At 49.3% G+C, this 27,158-nt stretch overlaps 1 long non-coding RNA gene across 6 annotated transcripts; it reads right to left on the bottom strand.

Annotated features, from left to right (window-relative positions):
- Positions 1–2,545: 2,545 nt before the first annotated feature.
- On the bottom strand, positions 2,546–26,756 carry LOC127030629 (uncharacterized). Of its 6 annotated transcripts, XR_007768436.1 has the most exons (8): positions 26,640–26,756; positions 20,890–22,055; positions 17,730–17,874; positions 14,579–14,781; positions 12,374–12,498; positions 7,970–8,111; positions 7,706–7,884; positions 7,133–7,280 (listed from the first exon to the last, which is right to left on the bottom strand). It is a non-coding gene; the product is annotated as an uncharacterized LOC127030629 (long non-coding RNA). The 6 variants fall into 6 exon arrangements; XR_007768434.1 differs by lacking the exons at positions 7,133–7,280; positions 7,706–7,884 and adding an exon at positions 2,546–3,219 and having other exon boundaries at positions 12,374–12,511; XR_007768431.1 differs by lacking the exons at positions 7,133–7,280; positions 7,706–7,884 and adding an exon at positions 2,546–3,219.
- Between the last annotated feature and the right edge of the window lie 402 nt (positions 26,757–27,158).

The raw sequence follows: 27,158 nt of genomic DNA, 5'->3' as shown, positions 1-27,158 counted from the left end.
GGAGGATGTGGGGGCTATCCATGCAGCTGCACATGGCTGGGGAACTGAAGGGTGTGTATGGGGAGTAGGGATTGTGTGTGCCTCTACACGTGTGGGATGGAATTGGGTGGGGGGTCTGCATGTAGGGAATTTGAAGGGTATCTGGATCTGTGAGGGGTGAGTGTTTCTGTGTACATGGGAGAGGTTGTGAGGGGTATTTGTGTGTCTGTATATGAGAGCATTGTGAAGGAGGTGTGGCAGGCGTGTGGAGGAGTCTGTCTTCGGGGAGTTGTGGGTCTGTGTATGTATGTGTGAGATGGGTGTGTCTGTGTGTGTGGCTTGTGTGTGTGGCTTGTGGGTGTAGGTGTGGATGGGGGGGTGTCCATGTGGGGGGAGGAGTTGTGAGGGGATGTGGGGACTGTGACATTCTGTATGTTGGGAAAGCATCCTGTAACCCCCCACCCCCAGGTTCCTCATCTATATATAATTGTGATATTACATAGAAAGCATGCCTTGTAAGGTATCAGGGGAAACATTATGATCTGCTGGAGGTCATTTCTCTATCCATATATGCATATATTTAATACATGCGAAGTTATGAGGATTGTGTTGTGTGGTTGTCACTAAAACATGCTAACAAGGAGTCTGGTGGCACCTTAAAGACTAACATTTATTTGGGCATAAGCTTGTGTGGGTAAAAAACCCACTTCTTCAGATAAATGGAGTGAAAATTACACTTGTGGCACTTGCAGCAGTATTCGGAGTGGTGCACTCTGGGCAGTTATCCCACAGAGCACCTCTTTCTGCTGCTAAAACTTGTGGGAAGGTGGATGGGGTCATGCAGCATCCTGGGTCCTGTCCCAATGCCCCATGATGCATTGCTTTGCATCCCAGAAATCCCTGTGCTTTTGTCCACATTTGGCACCATCTTTCAATGGTTTGTGTACTGCGCTCCCTGCTTCTTCGGGCTGCAGGAATGGATCCCGAACTGCTGACTAGTATGCTGCTTGCTCTGACCAACACAAGTGGCAGTGGACTTATTCCCTAAACTACAAAGGCAAGAGGAGTGTGACATTGATCTCGTCACATGTACTAGCTATGACATGAGATTGCTTGTGGCATTCACGAAGGTGCTGACCACAGTGGAACGCCGCTGCTGGACTTGGGAAACAAGCATTGAATGGTGGGATCACACTGTTATGCACATCTGGGATGACAAGCAGTGGCTGCAGAACTTTCGGATGAGGAATGCCACATTTATGGGACTGTGTGATGAGCTTGCCCCAGCCCTGTGGCACGAGGACATGAGAATGAGAGCTGCCCTGTCATTGGAGAAACATGTAGTGATTGCACTGTGGAACCTGGTTACTCCAGACTGCTACCAATTGGTCGCTAACCAGTTCAGAGTGGGAAAGTCAACCGTTGGACTCATGTTGACGGAAGTGCGCAGGGCCATTAATCACATCCTGCTCCAAAAGACCGCAACTCTGGGTAATATGCGTGACATTGTGGAAGGCTTTGCACAAATGGACTTCCCTAACTGCGGAGGGGCGATAGATGGCACACACATTCCAATTCTGGCACCAGACCTCCTAGCACATTAATCACAAGGGGTATTTCTCAATGGATCTTCAGGCACTTGTGGATCCGGTGATCTTTTCACAGACATTAACACAGGCTGGTCCGGAAAGATGCATGACACCCACATCTTTTGGAACACTAGCCTGTTCAAGAAGCTGCACGCAGGGACTTTCTTCCCAGGCCAGAAAATCACCATAGGGGAAGCTGAAATGCTCACTGTGAGCCTGTGAGACCCCACCTACCCCTTATTGCTGTGGCTTATGAAGCCATACATGGGGCAACCTGATAGCAGCAAGGAGTGGTTAAACAACAGGCTGAGCAAGTGCAGAATGACTGTGTGTGCTTTTGGCCATTTAAAAGCCCGCTGGTGATGCCTGTATGGGAAGCTGGACCTGGCCGATGACAATATTCCTATGCTTATAGCTGTGTGCTGTACATGCCATAATATTTGTGAAGGGAAGGGTGAAAGCTTCACTGAGGGCTTGGCTACACTGGCACTTTACAGCGCTGCAACTTTCGCGCTCAGGAGTGTGAAAAAACACCCCCCTGAGCGCTGCAAGATACAGCGCTGTAAAGCCTCAGTGTAATCAGTGCCGCAGCGCTGGGAGCGCGGCTCCCAGCGCTGCAAGCTACACCCATAAGGGATGTGGTTCACGTGCAGCGCTCCAACCACACTCACACTTCAAAGCATCAAGTGTAGCCATACCCTCAGGGTTGGACTGCAGAGGCTCAGTGCCTAGAGGCTGTTTGAATAGCCAGAGACCAGGGCTATTAAGGGGCACAGCGTGGGGCCATAAGGATCAGGGATGCCTTGAGGCAGCAATTTGAAGCTGAAAGCCACTAATATTTATTGCTATGCTCGGGATTGAAGTGCTTGTAATGCTAGGAGGTGGCTGGTGCACAAGATGCAATAAAGGGGTTTAACATAATCGTATGTTGCTCTGAAGTGCTCTTTTTGCTTTCAATTAATAGAAAAAAATATTGCTTTCAAACCAACAATTCTTTTATTAAAAGACAACAACCAGAGGACAGAGTCAAATGAAAAAATACATCAGCACTGAGGGGAATGGGGGAAAGGAAGGTCTCAGGAGGAGGAGGGGTCCCAGGATGGATAAAGATTTAGGTATGTCCAGGGATCATATCCAGTTTTCCACTGAAGTACAATGCAACAGGTATTGTACTTCAGTAGGGCCAAACTGTAGAGGGATGGGTGTTGAGTGCAGCGGGTAGGGGAAGTCCACAGTGCTGGACTGTGAGGAGGGAGGAGTGGAATGCTGCAGGTAGAGACTGGAGCCAGGAGGTTGGTAAGAGTGGGTTAGCAGTGTCTGGGGGGCACATGGGACAGAGTTTTGTGACAGCAGCAGCAGGGGAGGGCGGGTGCGGAGCTGCTTGGTTTGAAGAGTTAGTATTGCCTGGAGTGTGTCCACTTGGCACTCCATAAAGTTTAAGAGCCACTCCGTGGCTTCTTTCTGGCATGCCGCATTCTCCTTTCAGTCCCTCTTCTCGCTGTCCTGTCACTCCTTCAATTCCTGTTTCTCGGCAGTGGAGTGCATCATAACCTCACTCAGAAGCCCTCCTTAATTCTTCTTGGCTGCCTTCTAATTCTCCGCAGCCGTTCTGCCGCTGATAAAGAGGGAGGCTGGGCTCCCAAGGTCATCTCTGAAGTTTAAATGCAACATTTTACAGAAGCAGTATTGTTTGCAACCAGGGCCGGTGCAAGGAAGTTTCACGCCCTAGGCGAAACTTCCACCTTGCGCCCCCCACCCCAGCCCTGAGGCAACTCCCCCTGTGGCAGCTCCCCCCCACCGGGGAGCCGTGCAGTACCTCCCCACCCCAGCTCACCTCTGCTCCGCGTCCTTCCTGAGCATACCGCCCCCACTCTAATTCTCCTCCCAGGCTTGCAGCACCAAACAGCTGATTGGCGCTGCAAGTCTGGGAGGCGGAAGAAGTGGAGCAGCAACTGCGCGCTCGGGGAGGAACCGCTGTAAAAACAAAAATTGAGGGCACCGCTTTTTGGTGCCCCCAAATCTTGGCACCCTAAGCAACCGCCCAGTTCGCCTTAATGGTAGCATCGGCCCTGTTTGCAACACATGCAACAGTGATTCAGTGCTTTAAAACACTGCCAGTACTCACACTTGTCACTGACTGGCTGACCCCAGGCAAGCACACATGAGCCACAAGACCCTCCCCCAGACTGTGAGTAGGGGCAGGGTAAATCAGTCTTCCCAAGCCCTGCTGTACACTGGCCATGTGGCTCTTGGGGAGAGCCAGCACTGTAAAGAGAGGTGGGCGGGGGCTGATAATCATTCCTGTCCCCACACTTTCCACAGGAGGTGATCATTATGGAAGATATCACTGCTGAGGGTGAGCAGGGAATCAAGGGAGGGTCTCGTTCAAGCCTGCGGCTTCTGCCCTAGACCCTACATGACTCGGCTGTGTGCGGCAATGGTTCCCGCACCTCAGTGGCACAGGAAAGTTACCGTTAATGGGGCAAGGAAAAAAAAAAGCAGCTCTGCCGAAAAACCTGCAGCAATGGATTGCCCAGTATCTCCGTGAGAGTTTCCTGGAAATCTGAGGGAAATTCCCATGAAGTGAGGGAGTCAATCAACAGCCTGTTCCGCCACTCAGACTAGGCATGCGGTGGGAGACAAGCCTGCTTTCTGCAACCCTCCTGCCCCTGACAACTTGCTTCAGCAATTCCCAAAATCATAGACTCAGATTTTTAAGGTCAGAAGGGACCATTATGATTGTCTAGTCTGACCTCCTGCACAACACAGGCCACAGAATCTACCCATGCACTCCTGTAATAAACCCCTAACCTATGTCTGAGCTGTTGAAATCCTCAAATCATAGGTATAACGACTTCAAGATGCAGAGAATCCTCCAGCAAGTGACCCATGCCCCACACTGCAGAGGAAGGTGAAAAACCCCCAGGGTCTCTGCCAATCTTCCCTGGGGGAAAATTCCTTCCCGACTCCAAATATGGCGATCAGCTAAACCCTGAGCATGTGGGTAAGACTCCCCAGCCAGACACCCAGCCCTGGTGCAGAAAGCCGTATACCTCTTGGTTTTTTTTTTTGGTTTTTTTTTAACAGTGCTGTTACTGTGCAGTTTCTGTGCACTAAGTGGCCTGGCAGTGTGTACACCTCAGGGGGTTACAGTGCTCAAAGGTGCTTTACTGCGCAGAAACTTGCAAAGACTGAAGACTTCAACTGAGGGGACTGGCCTCCCAGTCCCCTCAGCAGGGTGAGAAAACTGCATAGTTTAGTTGGTGCCCAGTCTAATGGGGTTGAGAGTTTAGACTATGTGCTTATATTTTATTTCTATTGGTAATGAACTCTGACTTTTTGCCTATCACTTACAAATCTATCTTTTATAGTCAATAAGTAACTTTTTTTTTTTTTAAATATGGAGATATACCTATCTCACAGAACTGGCAGAGACCTTGAAAGGTCATTGAGTCCAGTCCCCTGCCTCCACAGTGGGATCACTGTCCCTGATGGATTTTTTTTTGCCCCACATCCCTAAATGCCCCCCCTCAAGGAATGAACTCACAAACCCTGGGTTTAGCAGGCCAATGCTCAAACCACAGAGCTATCCCCCCCATTTAGCTTTACCTGTGAGATACCTGAAGTGTGTGGCAAATGTGATTAAGTTTGCAAAGGCTGGTGTATATCCACTTTCCACTGATGAAGTGGTGAACCAATTAATAAATCTGCACTGCTCATGTTGAGCAGTGCAAGATGGTATATTCCTGAGGTACAGTGCTGGGAGCTGGGGGGATTGGGCTGGCGCCTTTCTCTGTGTGATTCATGAGAAGCTCTGGGAGCACTCATGCAATATAGCTGGGAGGGGGGCTCCACATGCTGTTGTGCTGAGTGATCACAGCGCCTGGCGGGGTTTGCTGCTGGTCACTAGCCAGGCACTGAGAGACAGCCCAGGCTGGAGAGAGTTCAGAGTGGCACAGCGGTCTCATGGTCCCAGGCTGCACCCTGGGGAACCCATCACAGGGGCATTTGTACGTGTGGGAGGGGACTGTGAGGGGGGAATGGAGGAGTGTCTCCGGGGGTGGGTGTCTATGCAGTCAGGCTATGGGAGTGTGTGTGTTTTTGGAGGTGTCTGTCAAGAGGGTGTGTGTGTGTGTGTGTGTGTGTGTGTGTGTGTGTGTGTGTGTGTGTGTGTGTGTGTGTGTGTGTGTGTGTGTGAGGGAGGTGGATCTGTGTGGGGTTATGAGGGATGCCTGTCTTCATTTGTGAGGCGGTGCAGGGTGTGTGGCAGGATTCTGAGAGTGGGGGGCGGTTGTGAGGAGGTGTGTCTGCATATGGATGGGTGTGTGTATAAGGGGTTCTGAAGGGTGGGTGCCTGCATTTGTGGATGAGGTTATTAGGGGAGTGTGTGCAGTGGGCTTGTGAAAGGTCTGTGTTTATATATGTGGGAGTGGTGAGGGGAATGGGTATGCACACGTGTCAAATGGAAGCTGTGATTTTGGGCTGAAACTGAGGAACACAAAGAATGCAAGAACCAGCAATGTTTCCAATGCAGCATTTCTGAATGTGTCCCACTGAGGTCGGTGAGCATCTCACTTCTGCAGCAACACAGGAGCATGCAGGGTCGCTGTTCCTGAGTCCTATTCAGAAATTGAATCTAGTCACTTGTGCCTGCCACAAGCAGAGGGATCCAAGCCTCCCTATAGGCACCAACTTCATCTCAGTGATCAAGATTATCAATCCCCAGACTGCAGAGCACTTGTCTGCTCCCCAGCTGGGTGGAGAAGGAATTCACAGCTAGCCTAGTCCCTTCTCTAAGCATAGGGTGGGGAAGCAGTTCTCCTCTGGCTGCAACTTTGCTTCCTCCTCTTCAGTAGCAGCATGGTCACTGCTGGAACCACAGCCAAGGCTCTGTGGAGAAGTAGCCTGGGGAAGTGGAGCGCACAGGAAAGGAAGGGACTATGGTGGATGGTGAAATTCCAGCTCTGCTTTCACCATGCCTCATAGCTCCCTCTCTCTCAGAGTCCAAGCCTGGGTTCCTTCCCAACCCATAGAACAGGTACTGCCTTTGGAGGAGGGGGTAGGTGTGCAGAGGGAGGCAGAGCAGTCCCCATGGCCCAGTCATTTCTTAGCCTCTCTCCTAAGGTGACCAATGACGGTTGTTTGTTATGTAGGTACCAAGTCCTGGGAAACTGGGGAAACTGGGCTGAGACCTACTAACAGACAGGCAACTAAAGAGTTTCCACTTAGAAGGACTTGGCTGACCTGGGGATTCATTGGTACTGGCACCCCCTAGAGGGAGAAGGCCAAGTATTCCATTTCCCATCCCCCTAAGCCAACCTCTCCCCCTTACTTGGGCTGGATCAGAGATGACAATCCTAGAGGGGAAAGTCTCCATATTCCATTAACCACGTCCCTGAGACAGGACTGGAACCAGCGCCCTCTATCTCAGTCCCTGACCCCCTGAGACACTGCTCATCTCAGAGTTTGAGGGTCATGGTTCTGCTTGGCCTTTCTGCAAGTGATTTTTGCTGAAGCGTGACCCCTGAAGAGCCCCCTTTTTCCCTCTGTATCAGTCACTCACCAGGTTGAATTTGGCTCCTCCATTAGTGTAAGCTATGGTAGTATCCAGTGTCAGCTGAAATTCCCAGCCTATGCATAGCTTGTGCCCTTCACTGTCACGTATTCAAGCAGACTTTGTGGTTACTGCCTGTCTCGCTCAGACATTTCTATCTGCAGAGAGTAAATGTCACGTAACTAAACCACAGCTGCCGAGTATCTGACTCCCCTGAGACATGCTGCCTTGGAGACAGAGGAGATAGGGTGTCAGTGAGCCCTAACATGGCAGCACGACCCTTTGGTGAGTGCTTTATTGATTGATTTTACTTATCTAAGATGCCTTTACCTGACAAACTCTGTTTTCCTTATTCACTCTCTGGGGTTTAAAGGCACCTGTCCTCTTGCTATCTATTACTGCATTTATTACTTATCTATCCACCTCCAAGGTGGAGGTGGGGGCTGTGGCAGCAAGCACTATCTGCTCCAAAGAGCTGCCAGCCTAAACCCAAGGCAAGGACCAACAGGTGAGAGCAGCAAACAAAGGGGGTGGAATTGGAGAGCAGGGTTACAGGTACTGGTATCATGGACACAGCTCCTACCCAGGTGCCTGGCTGCACAGCTTTGACAGAGTGGCAGTAAGATGGTCTTTCATTCATTTATAAAGTGCTGTTTTTTGGGATGTGAAGCTCTTTAAGTGAAGGCTCCATTCCATTTCAGACAGCTGTGCTATGGTCCAGTGCAGGCTGGTCACTGATACAGAGCAATCTGTATCTGGAACCTGGGCACAAGCAAACACTACACATTTTAATATGATTCAGTGTAAATATATACATCTAGAAACAAAGAATGGAGGCAATACTTACAGAATGGGAGAGTCTTTCCTGGGAAGCAGTGAGACTGAAAAAGATTTAGGGGTCATGGTAGACCAGCTGAATATGAGTGATGCTATGGCCAAAAGGGCTAATGCAATCCTTGGCTGCATAAAAAAGTGACTCTCAAGTAGACCTGGAAAGATTATATAGGAAAAAAATTAAGTAATCAATTTGCAAACATTTAGAAGACGAGTGGGCAAACTTTTTGGCCCGAGGGCCACATCTGGTTATGGAAATTGTATGGTGGTCCATGAGTGCTCACAAATTTGGGGGCTGGTGTGCAGGAGGGGGTGAGGGCTCCAGCTGGGGGGGAGGGGCTCTGTTGGGCTCTGTGGTGGGTCCAGAAATGAGGAGTTCAGTGTGTGGGAGGGGGTTCTAGGCTGGGGATGAGGGTTTGGGATGCAGGAGGGTGTTCTGGGTTGGGATCAAGGGGTTCAGAGGGCAGGAGGGAGATATGGGCTGGGGCAGATGGTTGGGGCATGAGAGGGGGTCAGGGGTGCAGGCTCTGGATGGCGCTTACCTCAAGCAGCTCCCAGAAGCAGCGGCATGTCCCCCCTCTGGCTCGTACACAGAGGGGCAGACAGGCAGCTCTGCATGCTGCCTCATCCGCAGGCGCTGCCTCTGCAGCTCCTATTGGCCATGGTTCCCGGACAATGGGAGCTGTAGGGGTGGCACTTGGGGCAGGCACAACATGCTGAGCCCCTTGGCTGCCCCTATGTGTAGGAGCTGGAGGGGGGTCATGCTGCTCCTTCCAGGAGCCGTGCGGAGCCATAGTACAAGCCACCTACCCCGCTCTCCAGTGGGAGCTCGAGGGATGGATTAAAATGTCTGAAGGGCCAGATGTGGCCTCCAGCCCGTCATTTACCCACCCCGATCTAGAAGATAATAAGGTGATAAGTAATGGTCAGGATCGATTTGTCAAGAACAAATCCTGTCAAACCAACCTGATAGCTTTCTTTCACAGGGTAGCAAGTCTTGTAGTTAGGGGGAAGTGGTTGATATCTTGACTTTAGTAAAGCTTTAGATACTGTCTCACATGAACTTCTCATAAACTAGGGAAATGCAACCTACACAGAGCAACTATAAGGTGGGTGGATAACTGGTTGGAAAACCATTCTCAGAGAGTAGTTTATCAGTGGTTCACAGTCATGCTGGAAGGGCATAATGAGTGGGGTCCCACAGGGATCAGTTCTGGGTCCAGTTCTGTTCAATATCTTCATCAATGATTTAAATAATAGCATACAGAGAACACTTTTATAAAGCTTACAGATGATACCAAGCTGGGAGGGTTGCAAGTGCTTTGGAGGATAGGATTAAAATTCAAAGTGATCTGGACAAACTGCAGAAATGGTCTGAAGTAAATAGGATGAAATTCAATAAGGACAAATGCAAAGTACTCCACTTAAGAAGGAACAATCAGTTGCACACATACAAAATGGAAAATGAGTGCCTAGGAAGGAGTACTACAGAAAGGGATCTGGGGGTCATAGTGGACCACAAGGTATATATGAGTCAGTGTAACACTGTTGCACCACCCCCTGCCTCTCCAAAGAAAAAAAAAAGGCACAAACATCATTCTGGGATATATTAGGAGAAGGGTTGTAAGCAAGACACGAGAAGTAATTCTTCCGCTTTACTCCATGCTGATTAGGCCTCAGCTAGAGTCTTGTGTCCAGTTCTGAGTGCCACATTTCAGGAAAGATGTGGACAAATATTGGAAAAAGTCCAGAGAAGAGCAACAAAAATTATTAAAGGTCTAGAAAACATGACCTATGAGGGAAGATTGAGTTTGTTTAGTCTGGAAAAGAGAAGAGTGAGAGGGGACATAACAGTTTCAAGTACAAAAAAGGTTGTTACAAGGAGGATGGAGAAGAATTGTTCTTCTTAATCTCTGAGGATGGGACAAGAAGCAATGGGCTTAAATTGCAGCAAGGGTGGTTTAGGTTGAACATTAGGGAAAACTTCCTAACTGTCAGGGTGGTTAAGCACTGGAATAAATTGCCTAGGGAGGTTGTGGAATCTCCATCACTGGAGATTTTTTAAGAGCAGGTTAGACAAACACCTGTCAGGAATGGTCTAGATAATACTTAGTCCTGCCATGAGTGCAGGGGACTAGACTAGATGACCTCTCAATGATAAATTGGAGAGGGTTCAGAGAAGAGCCATGAGAAGGATTAGAAAATACATTTATAGTGATAATCTCAAAATCAATCTATACAGTTTAACAAAAGGAAAGGTTAAGGGGTGACTTGATTACAGTCTGTAAATACCTACATGGTGAACAAATATTTCATAATGGGCTCTTCATCTAGCAGAGAAAAGTATAACCAAACCCAACTGCTGGAAGTTGAAACTAGCCAAGTTCAGACTGGAAATATGGCATAAATAATGACCCTTCTGGTTAAAAAAAAAAAAAAAAGATTGACCAAGGGCAGTGTGGTGTGCTGCTAACACTGGTTTTGGGTACAGCAAAGAAACACTGGGACATTCACACTTAATAAACTCTCCAGAGGAAGCAGTTTCACAACCAACAAATGCAGATTAGAGCACATATAGACATGGAAGAGCCATGGCGTTGGAGAGCCAGGATCCTTGCTTAGGAGAACACACAAGCAAAGTTTATGGAGATGACCATTTGGTACAAATGTTTTGAACTGTTGCTGATTAGTTTTAACAAAACGAGAAAGCTTTCTAAGCATGTGAGCTTTCTCTGGCTCCCTCCCTCCCACACTCAACACTATCATTTCTGAAACTCCCTCTTAGCCATATATGTTCATGTCCATATCTCCAAAAGCTCCAATAGCCCATTCCTCAATCCCCCTGCCTCCCATTTAATTTTTCAGTGAGATGTTTTTAAGTTGCAGTTTACTGTCACTTTTCTTCATGAGGTACACAGAGTCAAATGTGCCTGTCACAGGATTGGGGTCCCCTTTACTAAGCCAGGCTTATTCAAGATATGCTGGATGCTATCACTATCCACTGTGGTGCTGTTAAGTCCTTGACTCCTTCTAATCAAGGAACATAATCCTGACCTCAGAGTGTAATTCAATAAAATAAAAAAAATGGAGCAAGTTACTGCTACTGCATGACTGAGCTAAGACAAAAGCTTATGCTCAAATAAATTTGTTAGCCTCTAAGATGCCACAAGTACTCTTGTTTTTTTAAAGAGGTATAACAGGTAGCGCAGGGCTGAGCTAAAGGGTAAGTATTTCCAATTCTACTCTAAAGTGAAATGGCATTTTCCCCACAAGCTGTATTCCTAATCATTTGGGTCTGAGGATGGTGTACTAAATGGTATCTTGGTGCTGTGCTTACATTTTATAGCTCACCTTGGACAATGAGTCTATAAGACAACCTGAGCTGGCTTTCAGTAAAAATGCTGCCTGTTGATCTAAACTCAGGACATGATTCTGCTCTCATATTTTCAAAGTAGCTCAGCTCCCTCTCCAGTCCCTAAATGAAGTGGCCAGAGTTTCACAAGCTGAGCACTGAGTTCTTTTGAAAATATGACCATTTATTTGGCAGTGCCTCAGTTCCCGGCTTGAAACATGGGGATTGTGATGGGGCGACGACTCACCCGGCAGCGCCCCCTGCTGCTCATCCTGGGAATTAGCTCTGTCCACTCAGGAGTACCCTCTGCAGGCCAGTGTCTTGCTTGCTGCTAGCCCCGGTGCCCCTCCCAGACCCCGGTGCCTCTTCTCTTGGGGTTCTGCCCCCTGAAGTACCCCAAAGTCTCACTGGGTCTCCACTCCCTGGGGAACCCTCAACCCCTTATCCCCACCTCAGTCTTGGACTACTGCCAGTCACTATCTAGTCCTCGCTCACTGGTGCGGACTGCAGTATAATTGCCACTCATCGTTGGCAAGGAGGGTTTGGACCCGCTGCCTTTGCCTACACTTGGGCTGCCCCTCTGCAACCCCAGTACCCTTCTTGGCCTTTAAATAAGGCCTGCAGCCTGGGGGTTTTCCAGGGCAGAGCTCCCCAGCTCCTCTGGCCTTTCCCCAGCCCTGCTCCACTTTAAGCATCCTGCTCAGCCCGCAGCAGCCAGCCCCATCCCTCTCCACAGCTAGAGAGAGACTTCCTTAGCTCCAGCCTAGAAGCCCCTTTATAGGGCCAACTGCAGCTGCTTCCCCAATCAGCCCAGGCTTACTAGTTCCCCACCACAGCTCTCTCACAGGGCTGTTTTAAGCCCTTCAGGGAAGGAGCGGGGTTACTGCCCTGCTACAAGGATATCATCACCCACTTTCTCCCACTCTTGATCTATTTACACTGTATGCTCTTCGAGTTTGTTACTATGTGTTTGTATGATGCCTAGCATAGTAGGGCCCTGATCTCATCTGGGAATGCTAGGTGTTGCCACAGTACAAATAAACAGATCACAGACACTCAGAGTACCTATACAGCACCAGTCACGTTAGGCTGGGATTTTCAAAGGACCCTTCGGCTGGTTCTTCACACAAACCTTCTTCAAAATGATTAAATCAATTGTAATTCACCCCTTCTGCTATTTCAGTTCAAGTCTGTGGGTAGAGACTTTTATTTTAGAATAAAAAATTGTGTTAAATTGCTGTAGGGCACTCTTGAACCAAAAGGAGTATCCATACACAGACTTGCACTAAAAAAACAACAGTGGTGAATTAAATCTGTTTTAGTTATTTCAGTGCAATTCTGTGTGTAGACTAGCCCTAGGCGAGTTACATGGGCGGCAGGTTTGTATAATTTTTGGTGGTGCCCAGAATGGGTCCAAGCAGAGCCGTCCTATCCGTAGGACGGACTGGGGTAACCACCCTGGGCCCCATGCTTTGGGGGGGGCCCTGCACTTCAGGGGACATGGGGTCCAGGGTGGCCTGGGGGTGTTAGTGGGGGGCTGGCACCAGCAGCAGTTAGCAACCCAACCCCAATCTGCCCCGATCCACCCCTCTGGCTCCCGGCGTCACTCGGGGAAGGAGGCAGAAGCCGGAAAAAGGCAGGGCAGGGGCTTGGGGGAAGGGCATGGGCAGAGCAGCGGTGGGAAGAGGTGGGGCTGGGGTTTGGGGGAAAGGGGTGGAGAGGGTGTGAGTGGGTGCAGGGTGGATCAGGGTGGGCAGAGGCAGGGCAGGGTGGAGCAGGCTGGCATTAATCCAAAAGGTGGCATTTTGTACTACTGTAAATAATGACCCAAGGGGCAACACAGTGGTGTATGGAGTCCAAAGCCCCTTCGCTGAAGAGGGTTGGAAAAGGGACTAAGCCAGGGGGGAGGTTCTGAGATGTATTTGACCCATACATGGTGCAATTTTCAGAGCCAACGCCTAGCTGTCCTTGTCTTTAGCTCTGGCCTGTGACTCTGATGAGCCTTTTCTTTCTGATGCTGGCACCACCTCACCACAGTGTTCAAGTGCCTCTCATGTTCATTATTTGGCAAAGTAAGGTCCCTAGGGGATTTCACTGAGTCTTCAGCTTCTCTCATTTCCACAGTTGTGGGAAGCTCTCCTTGAGGTTGCAGGGAGCAGTTGTTGTAAAGGTCATAAGATTATAGTGGAAAAGCTTTGTCAAAACAGAAGCCTTGCCCAAAGAGCCAATGCTCAGGGCTTTTGTTTGTGTTTAGTTTGTTGGGAGTTTGGGGTGGACTTTCATTGCTTAAGAGCATAACTGGCCTGCCAGGGGGACAGGAAGTTGTGACTGCTTCCTGACCAGACAGCCCAGCTTTGCTGTAGTGTTTGCACTAACAAGGAGGAGTTAAAAGTCTTAGTTTCAGGCTTGTTCTCTAGCTCAGATCCCAACACAAAGATTACTAGGCAGTGAAATCCCAAACCTAGCTGTCTGATAAAGGGAGTAAGTCCTCAAGGACAGTTAGGTGCTTGGGCTGCCTTGCTTTTTCCCTATAGCACTTGGTTTTTCTGTCTCTTACAGGCTCTTTGAGGAGTGCAGCTTGGGAGTGAGTGGAGTAACTGTGTTCCCCTTGTGAGACAGTCACCCTGGAGAACTGGATGTAGCCTCCACTGTAGAACAGTGACCCTGAAGACAGGGGCCTGTGTCCCTTTCCATGCAGGATGGCAACCAAAGCCCTTGGTAACAATCACTGACTCTGCTGGGTAAGGTGAATATCATGGCCTCGCCCTGTCCAATGGCCTTTAACACCACCAAATACTTCCTCATCCCCGTCTACTCTGTGGTATTGGGGGCTGGCTTGCCGCTAAACTGCCTGGCGCTTTGGACCCTGGTGTCCTAGATAAACAAGTCTATCGTCCTCTCTGTCTACATGCTGAACCTGGTAGTAGCTGACCTGCTGCAGACCCTGATGCTGCCCTTCTGGATCTACTACTGCTACTGGGATCACAACTGGGATTTGGGGGCTGGGGCCTGCGTGGCAGTCATCACTAACTGGGCTTCATCACTAACTTCTATGCCAAGAACGGCTTCCTGTGCCTCATTGCCATGGAGCGCTGCATAGGTGTTGTCTATCCCCTGTGGTTCCGTGGGCTACAGACAATACGTGGTGCCACCAAGGTCAGCGCTACAGCATGGGTGCTGGTGCTCAGTATCTGCTCCGTGGGGACTGGGCTACTGCGGAAAGAGCCAGAAGCAGGGCATTGCTATGAGGGTTGCTCACTGGGCACGTACTATGCATGTTTTAAGATAGCCACCATGGCTTTGTCCTTCTTCCTACCCTGCTTCTTCATGGGCTTCTTCTACCTCCGGGTCCTGCACAAGCTCAGGCAGGTGCCATCACTGGAGCGGGAGACAAAGAGGCAAATCTACAGCTTCATCTCCCTCATCATCATTTCCTTCTTCCTCCTTTGTGCTCCTTACCAGGTGACCTCCTTCTACAAATACCAAAGGGAGATGGTTCAGAACAATGAAGGTCTCTGCCTCTTTGAGACAAACCTCTTCATTTACAGCCAGGTAGCACTGTGCCTCACCACTCTGGGCAATGTCCTGGATCCTTTGCGGTACATCCTGCTCCTCAAAGACGTGCATACAGAACTTGGAAATCACTTAAAATGCAAGGTCTTGGGTCAGGGTCACAAGTATATTAGACAGAAATGGACACACTGGGCGGACACTGGCCCAGACCACTGCATAAGATACCCAGTGAGGTGGCAGAAACCCATTTGGACTTCAAGGTCCCTCCATTTGATCCCGGTCTGAATGCCAGGGCTTGGCCTTGCTCTCTGCTTCCCTTTGTGAAGCAACTCTGCCCCCTGCAGCCAAACATGGAAATATGATCCCCCAGGGACTTCCGTGACTCAGAACTTCTTGGAGAAGCAATTCGATACCAAAGAGACAGGCTGAGTCAAACCACAAAAAATCATTAGATTGGCTTATGAATAATAAATTTTAGGTCTTTTTGCCTTTAAGGTTGGAGCTCCAGCTTTTCACTGCAAGTGGGGGGCTATCATGCTCTTTTAAATGAACAGCATCATATAATTTCAAGAGCTGGGGCTTTAACATTTAATATTGACTCATGATAAAACTGAGAGGTGGCAATACCGAACAGATAAGTATAAAAAACATAGACCACTAGACTAGATTAGGATCTAGGAGTGGATATGGATGGATAGGAGTGTAACCCTTCTGCCTCTCTGAGTTGGCGGCAACAAGGGCCGGGTTCAGTATCCAGGGGTTCCATTTCAGTAACACAATGAATAACCGGCTCGAGCCCCCACCCAGTGACCTGGGACACTCACATACCACACCCCTCGGGCGCCTCTAGGAGGCAATACTTCCCCTCTCGCAAGCACGGAGTCTGAGTGTAGCAAAATCTTTTTAATAAAGGAAGGAATCAATGCAGCATCCCATTGGAGAAACACCACAAACAGGGTTATACCACAAACCATAAACAAAAACCCACCTCCAAGTACGTTTGGCACTGTCCCTTTTCCCCTTAGGGTTTTAAGTCCAATTACCCCAAAGTCCAACAACCCAAAAGTCTCTGGTCAATGCCACCCCAGAGTTCGAGAGTTTATCTGTAGAGGTCCCTCCCCCCAGCCTCGGTAGAAAGGGGCACCTTACGTGGTCCGGGGCCAACTGCCCTGCCTCTCCGTGGGTTCTGCTTCCGCCTTCCCCACGAACTGCTCCGCTTTACCAGCTGCTCCACTCTGCTCCTCCAGCCATCCTCAGGAACTGCTCCGCTCCACCAGCTGCTCTGCTCCATGAGCTGCTCTGCAAAACCTGCTCGGCTCTGCTCGCTCTGTGGGCCGCTCCACCCGTCCCACAGCTACTCCACTCTGCTAGCTGCTCTGCTGCCACAGTATATCTTCAGGCTCCCCCACTAGTTAGCACAGTACTCAGTGCTCTCAGCTCAGTCATTTCAGCTCTTTTGTGATTTCAACTCTTAGAGATCTCAGGTCTTAGTGGGGGAGCCCCAGTGCTAGTGCACCATTAGCCCAAAGCGAGTTCAGCTCAGTAACCTGTATTTAGATTCTTGAGGGAATAAAAAAAATCAACTCTGACATTCCACAGTGGACAGAGAAGGGGGTGTAACTGGTGCTTCTAGCTCCACAAGGAACTTGCACCACCAGGCACAGATACCTGTCCCCAGCTTCTCTCAGTTCACTGGGTTTTGGAACCCATGTCCCTTGTCTAGCAAGTACCACCCAACTGACGGTGAGTCATTTGTCACCAAGCAGTCCCACCGCTCAGCAGTCTGGGATAGGGTAGGCGTGCCTATGCAAATACACTCTCTGACATTCTTTCCACCAGATGTCAGGGTAGAGCTTATCCTGACTCTGCTTACAGGAGCAACCTACAGTTGAGAAGATATTAATCCAAACTTACATGTGAGTGAATGTGTGAGACAGAGAGACCCAGATCCCCACCAATGAAAAAAAAAGACCCACCCTCAGCAAAAGCAGAAAGGCAACAAAATGCTGCCCACTGGGGAGAAAGAGACTCACAGCAGGCAAGGAGCTGTCAATTTAACCATGATGGGACAAAGAAAAAGGCACCCACGTCCATAGGCCCCAACTCCGGGGCTGGAGCACCCACAGGGAAAAATTGGTGAGTGCTCTGCACCCACCAGTAGCCAAGCTCCCCACCCCAGCTCACCTCACCTCTGCCTCCTCCCCTGAGCACACCACATCCCTACTTCTCCTCCCAGTGCTTGCCACTGCAAAACAGCTGTTTCACAGCATAACAAGCTGTGGGAGGGAGGGGGGAGGAACAGGAACTCGGCACACTCAGGGGTGGAGGTGGGGATTTGGGGAAGGAGTCCAATAGGGGCAGGGAGGGGGCAGAGACTTTGGGGAAGGGGTTGGAATGGTGGCAGGGCAGGGGTCAAGCACCCACTGGCACTAGGAGAAGTTGGTACTTATGTGCACATCCATGCCACATCCCCAGCTCAGGCACTGAGTAGCCACAGAGACAGGTGATAGGAGAAATTGTCTATCCTCTGGCAGTACCTCCCCTTTGCCCATCTGTCTCTCTCACCCCAAGTGCTGTAAAGTGGCACCACCAGTCCCCCACACACATTGTCTTGTCAAATTGTGGATTTTTAAACCAACCATCACCTCCATGGCAAATGGGGGCTGGAAGTTCTGGGAACAAATCTTCCCACTGGTGTGGCTAGAGCCTGAAGCAGCCAGGCTGAAATCCTCCAAGCCAGACCTTTCACCCCTCCTACTAGGGGGAGGGTAAAATGTGTCCCACAAAGGGGGATGGCAAAGACGGACCTAAGGTGGGTCCAGGTCTACTGTCATCTCCTGCTACAGCAGCGCTCTGTCAGGGAAATACAATTAAATGTACCAGTCTGAATAAAATCCAGGTCACTAACCTCTGCTTACTGGCACTGGCCACCTCCTAACAGAGTGGGCGGGTGAGGGCTTCCTTCTACACTGGCTGGAGCAGCCTCCCTCATCTGCTTACTAAACGTGTTCTCCTTTGCTTCTGACAGGTTTCAGAGTAGCAGCCATGCTAGTCTGTATCCACAAAAAGAACAGGAGTACTTGTGAGGTAAACATGTGCAGGACTCACCACTGCAGCACCTCCTGCTGGTTGTCTCTGGTTGTCTCTTGTCCAGCCTCCAGAGTACCCTCTGCAGGCCAGTGTCCCGCTGCCGCTTGGCCCTCATATCCTTCCCAGACCTGGTGCCCCATTATCTGGAGTGCTGCCCCCTAGCAGTAACCCCTCACTCTCAGGGTCTCCCCTCCCCAGTGAACCCCCAACCCTCTATCCCCACCTTGCCTCAGTCATGGGCTACTGCCAGTCACATACTAGCCCCCCGTTCCCTGGGGCAGACTGCAGTATAAGCCACTCATCACTGGCAAGGAGGGTTTGGACCTGCTGCCTCTGCCTACCCGTGGGCTGCCCTCTGCAACCTCCAGTACTCATTGGCATTCTGCTAGGCCACAGCTGGGACTTTCCTAAGCCCCTCAGGGCAGGAGCAGGTGACCACCCCTCTACATGGCACCTTAGAGACTAACAAAGTTATTTGAGCATAAGCTTTTGTGGGCTACAGCCCACTTCATTGGATGCAGAAAATGGAACATCTAGTGAGGAGATATAGATACACATACAGAGAACATGAAAAGGTGGGAGTTGTCCTATCAACTCTAAGAGGCTAATTAATTAAGATAAAAAAAAAACTTTTGTAGTCATAATCAAGATAGCCCATTACAGACAGTTTGACAAGACGTGCGAGAATACTTATCTCTGTCTTCCTGGAATGAGCTGCACTGTGTGGTGATGGGGGGCGGAGATCTGGGGCATGCTGTTGGTATAGGATGTGGTCATGTGTCAGGACCTAGATAGCACTGTTGTGAAGTGAAGGTCAGATGACTGCTGCAGAGGACACAGTGTCTGAAATGGCTCAAAGCTGCACTAGACCCTACATGTAGCTACTACTAGTGTTGCCCAGTGAGCAGACACCTCCTCATCCATCTGGCACTGGGGAGCACTGCTGGCTCCCTGCTTAAGACTGCTGTCTCATACAGCTCCATGCAGCCCCCTTCTCCTGTGCAAAGGGCCATGGCTTCCCCCCCAGGGAAAGGGGCAGGGAGGAAGTTTTATTGGCCTCTGGTCTCCCCACGATTTTGGGATGGGATAGGGATGATAGATAGGATGCTTTAAAGTGGGCCCAAAGGCCCACAAGATAGGCTGAGCAGGTGATCACACGCTTGATGCATGAACAAGGGGGGCTCAGAAGGTGGATGAATGAAGTCAGCAAGCAGGAGCTGGGTGGATAAACCCCACCTTGCACTCAAGCTTGGGAAGTGCCGATAAAAAAATGCTCAGTACTGATAAGGAAGATGCTTGTGTGCCAGGAACTGCTCAAGGCCATGAATTTTGTAATCAAATGCTTCACCAGGTGCCATTAATTAACTGCAGGCTATTAAATGCTTTAACTGTTATGTAAACTTGCTTATATAAATTTGTGCTGTACTGAAGAAAGGCTCGGGGGGGGGGGCTGATTCTGGTTCTCTGTGGAGAACGGGCTTGTTCTTTGTTGCTTGTGTGCATGCATCAATAAAGAACTTGGTTTTGGACTTTGCTGGGTTGCCTGTCTCTGTTGCAGTCAGACAACGAACCTGAAAAGTCTGGGATAAAGATAACCCCGACAGGGAGGATTCTCTTCCTTCCCCCTGGAGGGTCTCTCCCCTGTTGGGCAGCACAGGCCAACCTGGCATTAACTCTGTGGCAGGCTATGGGGTGTCATGCAGCCCCTGCCCAACAGAGAGTTGGCCACCCAGTTTCTGTGTTCAAGCTAGTGAACAGGGGACTGCAAACGGGAGTTTGAGAGAGGGCAAAGGACAGCCCCCTGCTGAAGGAACAAGATGCGAGTACTAACCTTGGAGTGAGTGAGTTTGTTTGGCTATTTGTGTTTTTCTTTGTTGTTTATTTCAGGGTTTCTCAAACAGGGGTCGCTGCTTGTGTAGGGAAAGCCCCTGGTGGGCCGGGCCGGTGTGTTTACCTGCCCCATCTGCAGATCCGGCGGATCGCTGCTCCGGGCCATTGGGGGCGGCAGGAGGCAACAGCTAGTAAGTCCCTTGGCCCGCGTCGCTTCCAGCAGCCCCCATTGGCCCAGAGCAGCGATCCGTGGCCAGTGGGAGCCGCGATCGGCCAGACCTGTGGACGGGGCAGGTAAACACATTGGCCTGCCCCACCAGGGGCTTTCCCTACACAAGTGGCGACCCCTGTTTGAGAAACTCTGGGTTATTTCAATTACAGGGTTAATTGGGATTGTGTGTTTGGGGACAGTTTGAGCCTTTGTTCCCTTGATCATCCTTGATCAGCCTCAATCAGCCTTGTGATCACCCCACCCCTGTGTGAGTAACAAGGGGGTAGGGCTGACCTAGGAGGGAAGGCCTTAAAAGCCAGAGGCTAAGTGAACAAGGGGAACTAGTGAACAGGGGACCTTGAACAAACAGGGGAGTTTGAGAGAGGGAGACAAGACAATATTGCTATGGTTTGGAAGGACCACATTGCCAGTGCCAATAGTACTCCCATTTCCTCCACCTATGCCTGTATCCCAGGGCCGGTGCAAGGAAGTTTTGAGCCCTAGGCGAAACTTCCACCTTGCACCCATCCCCCAGCTAAACCTGCCCCCCCAGCGGCAGCTAACTTAACCCCCCACTCGGGGAACCCCCCCCCCCGCAGCAGCTACCCCCCCCACCGCGACAGCTAACTCCTCTCTCTGGCTGCTAACCCTGCCTGGGGAGACCTCCTGTGGAAACTAAGCCTGCCTGAGTAGCCCGCCCCAGCTCACCTCGACTCTGCCTCCTCCACTGAGCACGTTGGCGCTGCTCTAATTCTCCTCCCCGCCCAGGCTTGCGGCGCTGATTGGAGGAGACTTAGAGCTGGGCTGTGTGCTCAGTGGAGGAGGCAGAGCAGATGTGAGCTGGGGCAGGGAGCGGTTCCCCTGTGCGCCCCCCGCCCATTATTGCGGGCAACCCTTTCTGCACACACCCCCACCCAGCTCACCTCCATCTCCTCACCTGAGGGGGCTTTTAGGCGCCCCAAACCGTTAGGCGCCCTAGGCGGCCGCCTAGTTTGCCTAAATGGTTGCACCAGCCCTGCTGTATCCAGACAGAACCTAACCACGAATGCCTCTATCCAGATCCTGGTGTGGATTTGCAGAAACTGTGGCCTGCATTTCTCACTCACAGAAAACCAGGCTGGGGGGGACCATCCAGTGTGAAAGGTGCCTGCTGGTGGAATCTCTCCGGAAGCAGATGGGAGAGCTACAGGAGGAGGTGGCTAGACTGAGGAGCATCTGTGCACAAGAGGAATCCATTGACAGTATTCATATGGAGACTTCCTAGGCTGAGGACGCTATCCAGCTAGATAGGATTGCTGTCACGCCCCCAGGGGAGGAGGATAACACTGTGATACAGGGAGGACACTAGCTGCTGGTTACTCCTGGCAGCAGGCAGTGCTCCACCCCTACTCCCAACCCACCCACTATGGTGGAGAACTGTTATGCTGCCATCACAATGAATGATGAGGAATCATCCCCAAACGTTGAAGAAGAGAAGAGAAGCCATGTACCCCACCGAGGCTGGGAGGATCACAGCCACCACTCCCAGGAGGAAACGTAGGGTAGAGGTGGTTGGAGACTCTTCTGAGGGGGATGGAGGCACCCATCTGTTGCCCTGACATGGCATCCCGGGAGGTATGCTGTCTGCCAGGGGCCCATTCTGAGAGGTTACAGAGGGAGTGTTGAGGATCATCCGGCCCTCTGACTACTACTCCATGCTGCTCATCCACGTGGGCACTAATGATACTGCGAGGTATGACCCTCAGCAGATCAGAAGTGACTACAGGGCTCTGGGAGTAAGGGTGAAGGAGCTGGGAGCACAGGTGGTGTTCTCTTCAGTCTTTCCAGTCAAGGGTAGGGGCTAGGGTGACCATATGTCCCGATTTTACAGGGACAGTCCCGATTTTTGGGTCTTTTTCTTATATAGGCTTCTATTATCCCCCACCTCTGTCCTGATTTTTCACACTTGCTGTCTGGTCACCCTAGTGGGGTCCAGGCAGAGACAGATGCATCCTGGAGGTGAATGCCTGGCTGCGAGGATGATGTTACCAGGAAAGCTTCAGCTTCCTTGACCACAGGATGCTGTTCCAGGAAGAAGAACAGCTAAACAGAGATGGGGTCCACCTGTCGAGGAAGGGAAAGAGCATATTTGGCCACAGACTGGCTAATCTCGTGAGGAGGGCTTTAAATTAGGTTCAACGAGGGCAGGTGACCAAAGCCCACAGATAAGTAAAAAACAGAGACCTGGGAGAAGGGTTAGAATCTAGGGGGAGCATGGGCTGTTATAGCAGAAATAAGGGAGAGAAGACAGAATGGAGGGGTGGGGGAGGGAATCAAATCAGTATCTTAATTGTCTGCATACTAATATGAGAAGTATGGGGAATAAGCATGAAGAACTCAAAATGCTAGTAAATAAACACAGTTATGACATAGTTGGCATCACAGAGACTTGGTGGGACAATACATGACTGGAATATTGGTATAAAACAGGGATTGGCCACCTTTGGCACGTGGCTCACCAGGGTAAGCACCCTGGCTTCCTGCAGCCCCCATTGGCCTGGAGCAGCGAACAGCAGCCAGTGGGAGCCGCGATCGGCCGAAACTGCCGAGGGGCAAGTAAACAAACTGGCCTGGCCCGCCAGGATGCTTACCTTGGCGAGCCATGTGCCAAAGGTTGCTGATCCCTGGTATAAAAGGATACAGCTTGCTCAAGAAGGACAGGCAGGGAAAAGAGGGAGGAGGTGTTGCCTTATATATTAAAAATGTATATACCTGGATGAGGTTGAGATAGAAATAAGAGACAGACTTGTTGAAAGTCTCTGGGTAAGACTAAAAGGGGTAAAAAAAAACAGGGTGATGTCATGGTAGGAATCTATTACAGACCACCAAACCAAGAAGAAGAGATGGATGAGGCTTTTAAAAAACAACAAAAAAAGAAATCCAAATCACAGGACTTGGTGGTGATAGGAGACTTCAACTATCCAGACATCAGTTAGGAAAACATCATATCAGGGCACAGATTTTCCAGCAAGTTCTTGGAATGTAATGGAGACAATTTTTTATTTCAGAAGTTGGACAAAGCTACTGGGGGGAGGCTGTTCTAGATTTAATTTTGACAAATAGGGAGGAACTGGTTGAGAATTTGAAAGTGGAAGGCAACTTGGGTGAAAGTGATCATGAAATGGTAGAGTTCATGATTCTAAGGAATGGTAAGAGGGAGAACAGCAAAATAAAGACAATGGATTTCAAGAAGACAGTCTTTAGCAAACTCACAGATTTGGTAAGTAAAATCCCATGGGAAGTAAGTGGAAGGGGGAAAATAATTGAAGACAGTTGTGCCCTTAATAATGTATCTTTGAAAAACTGACAAAAGCAAACTATCCCACTGTGTAGAAAAGGTAGAAAGTATGGCAAGAAACCACACGGGCTTAACTAGGAGATCTTCAATGATCTAAAACTGAAAAAAATAAAGGGTCCTACAAAAAGTGAAAACTCAGTCAAATTACAAAGGATGAATATAAACAAACACCACAAGTATGTAGGGACAAAATTAGAAAAGCCAAGGCACAAAACGAGATCAAACTAGCTAGGGACATAAAGGGAAACAAGGTTTTCACCAAGGAGGTTGGTGACAATTGGATGCCTAACATAGTGAATGACAGTGAAAATGAGGTAGGATAAGAGTCTAAAATAGGGAAACAAGAAGTCAAAAATTACTTAGATAAGTTAGATGTCATCAAATCACCAGGGTCTGATGAAATGCATCTTAGAATACCCAAGGAGCTGACTGAGGAGATATGAGCCATTAGCAATTATCTTTGAAAAGTCATGGAAGATGGGAGACGTGCACTATATTTGCCCTTTTCTAGTCTTCTGGAACATCTACAAAAAAGGGAAATAACCTGATGAATTACAGACCAGTCAACTTAACTTCTGTACCCAGAAAGATAATTGAGCAAATTGTGATGTTGCACTCCATATGTTTATGAAAATATGCTAATAAGTGTGAATATAATGTAACTGGAATATGCTTCATGCAAAAGGCCTCTTGTAAGGTATCATTACAAAGTTTATAATCTATTGAGTGTGATCATCCTATTTGTACAAATGTATCATTCTTGTATCTGAAATTAGAAATATGAAATATAACTCTGAGGTCCTATTGTAATTATGCACAGTGTGGGCCATTAATGGCGGTTTGGAATCTAGATGGCTCTGATCAACTAGGACAATTGGTTGTAGTTGTTTACTTGCAAGCCTTCCTGTGAGTCAGGCCAGGAAGAATGAAGGCTTGCGGTCTCACAGGACATGTGACATGTCACCTGACACTGGAATCCATCTTAAACCTGGTGCTTTTCCATTTAGAAGGAGCGGTGGGGACCCAGGGGACAAAAGATTCCTGCCTTGTGCCAAAGCTATATAAGGGGGTGGAACTGAACAAAGGAGGTTCTAGTCATGAGAAATCCCCCGAGCTGGAGCAAACAAGAACTGTACCAGGGGAAGGACTGGGTCCAGATTAGGAAGGAGTCCAGTCTGTGAAAGAAACTTATTGGAACATCTCTGAGGGTGAGATTTTATCTGTAATTAGGCTTAGACTTGCACGTTTTGTTTGATTTTGCTTGGTAACTTACTTTGTTCTGTCTGTTATTACTTGGAACCACTTAAATCCTACTTTTTATACTTAATAAAATCACTGTTGGTTTTTAATTACCCCAGAGTAAGTAAGTAATACCTGGGGGAGCAAACACCTGTGCATCTCTCTCCATCAGTGTTATAGAGGGAGGACAATTTGAGTTTACCCTGCATAAGCTTTATACAGAGTAAAACAGATTCATTTGGGGTTTGGATCCCATTGAGAGCTGGGTATCTGGGTGCTGGCGACAGGAGCACTTCTTAAGCCATTTTCAGTTAAGTCTGCAACTTTGGGGCATGTGGTTCAGACCCTGGGTCTGTGTTGGAACAGACTGGCATGTCTGGCTCAACACAGCAGGGTCCTGGAGGCCAAAACTGGCAGAGAAAATGGGGTCAGAGGTAGTCTCAGCGCCATCAGGTGACAGTCCCAAGGGGGTCTCTGTGGCCGAACCCATCACACAAATAATTAAGCAATCAATTTGCAAACACTGAGAGATAATAAGGTGATAAATAACAGTCAGCATGGATTTGTCAAGAATGAATCATGTCAAACCAACCTGCTAGCTTTCTTTGACAGGGTAACAAGCCTTGTATATGGGGTCATGTGGTAGCCGTGGTATATCTTGACTTTAGTTAGAGTTTTGATACTGTCTTGCTTAACCTTCTCATAAACATATTAGGGAAATACAACCTAGATGGAGCTACTATAAAGTAGGTGCATAACTGGTTGGAAAATTGCTCCCAGAGAGTAATCAGTAATTCACAGTCATACTGGAAGGGCATAACAAGTGGGGTCCCACAGGGATCAGTTCTGGGTCTGCTCAATATCTTCATCAAGGATTTAGATAATGGCATAGAGAGTAAAGTTATAACATTTGCAGACAATACCAAGCTGAGAGGGGTTGTAAGTGCTTTGGAGGATAGGATTAAAATTCAAAATGATCAGGACAAACTGGAGAAATGGTCTGAAGAAAATAGGATGAAGTTCAGTAAGGACAAATGCGAAGTACTCCACTTAGGAAGGAACAATCAGTTGCACACATACAAAATGGGTAATGACTGCCTAGGTAGGAATTCTGCAGAAAGGGATCTGCCGGTTAGAGTGGATCACAAGCTAAATACAAGTCAACAGTGTAACACTCTTGCAAAAAAAGCAGACCTCATTCTAGGATGTATTAGCAGGAGTGTGGTAAGTAAGACACAAGATGTAATTCTTTCGTTCTACTCTGCGCTGATTAGGCCTCAACTGGAGTATTGTGTCCAGTTTTGAGTGCCAGATGTGGACAAATATTGGAAAAAGTCTAGAGAAGAGCAACAAAAATCATTAAAGGTCAAGAAAATATGCCCTATAAGGGAAGGCTGAGTTTGTTTAGTCTGGAAAAGAGAAGAGTGAGAGGGGACAATTTCAAGTACAAAAAAGGTTGTTACAAAGAGGACAGAGAAGAATTGTTTTTCTTAACCTCTGAGGATGGGACAAGCAATGGGCTTAAATTGCAGCAAGAGAGGCTGAGGGACATTAGGAAAAACTTCCTGTCAGGGTGGTTAAGCACTGGAACAAGTTGTGCAGGGAGGTTGTGAAAGAACCACCACTGGAGACTGTTAAGAGAAAGATGGACAAACACCTGTCAGGGATGGGCTAGGTACTGAGTCCTGCCAGGAGCACAGGGGACTGGACTCAGCGACCTCTCACTGTCCCTTCCAGGTCTATGAGTCGATGTGGGGAGGGGGGCTGCACCCTGAAGCCAGCCCACTCAGAGTCAGGCCCCTGGGGAGGGCACGGCCGGCTCTTCCCACGTCAGCCCCTTCCCGCCTCCGTTAACTGACCCCCCCCCCCCAGCTCTGTCTCAGCCCCTATCCCGCAACCTCTTGCCCCTCCACTTTCGCGCAAGGCCTATGTAGCCCCTCCCCACCCGAGAAACGGCCTCTCTCCGCGGTTGATTTGATAGGGTCGGTTTCAAAGCGGCCAATCACAGGAAGGGAGCGGCCCGGCACTGATTGGCGGAAGCAAGAGCTACCCGTTCCCGCGCGTTCGCCGCTAGCCGATCCCACAGCAGAAATGGGGGAACCTTCGCTCACCAATGATAACGCGAGGAAACAGAATAGTCATCATCCCCTCTGTGACCAATGGGAAGGCGTCAGTGCGCAGACGGCGGACGTAATTCCGCCGCCATAAAGCCCTTTCAGTCACACAGTTAATCCCTCCTCTTTCTCGTTAGTGGCTTATAATAGTTGAACTATTTAGAGTGACAGACATGGTAGCCAACCAATGAGAACAAAAGCGGTGGTGGGCTAAAAAATACATTTAACCAATCACGGAGGTCTATAGGCTAGAGCGGAGTCTGATGAGTTATTCATCCAATCAGAAAGGAAAATGTAAAGGAAACGGGGGAGAATGACAGGCCAATCAGAATGGATAATTGGAGCAAAGTCGGGGAGTGACACGTTTCTCTGCCAATCGTTATTTTTTTCTCCGTCCCATGCTGGAGAGAGGGACAGAGCCACTCCTGGCCTCCCCCTCACTTTCTTTGCTCTCATTGGCCAGTATTGTGCTCGACTTCCACAGTAGCCAATTGCTGTTGAGAAGGGCTTTCCCGC

This window comes from Gopherus flavomarginatus, chromosome 11 (assembly GCF_025201925.1).
Source record: "Gopherus flavomarginatus isolate rGopFla2 chromosome 11, rGopFla2.mat.asm, whole genome shotgun sequence".
Lineage (NCBI taxonomy): Eukaryota > Metazoa > Chordata > Testudines > Testudinidae > Gopherus > Gopherus flavomarginatus.
Note: the sequence above shows the minus strand (reverse complement) of the source record. Positions and strands in the feature narration are given on the sequence as shown.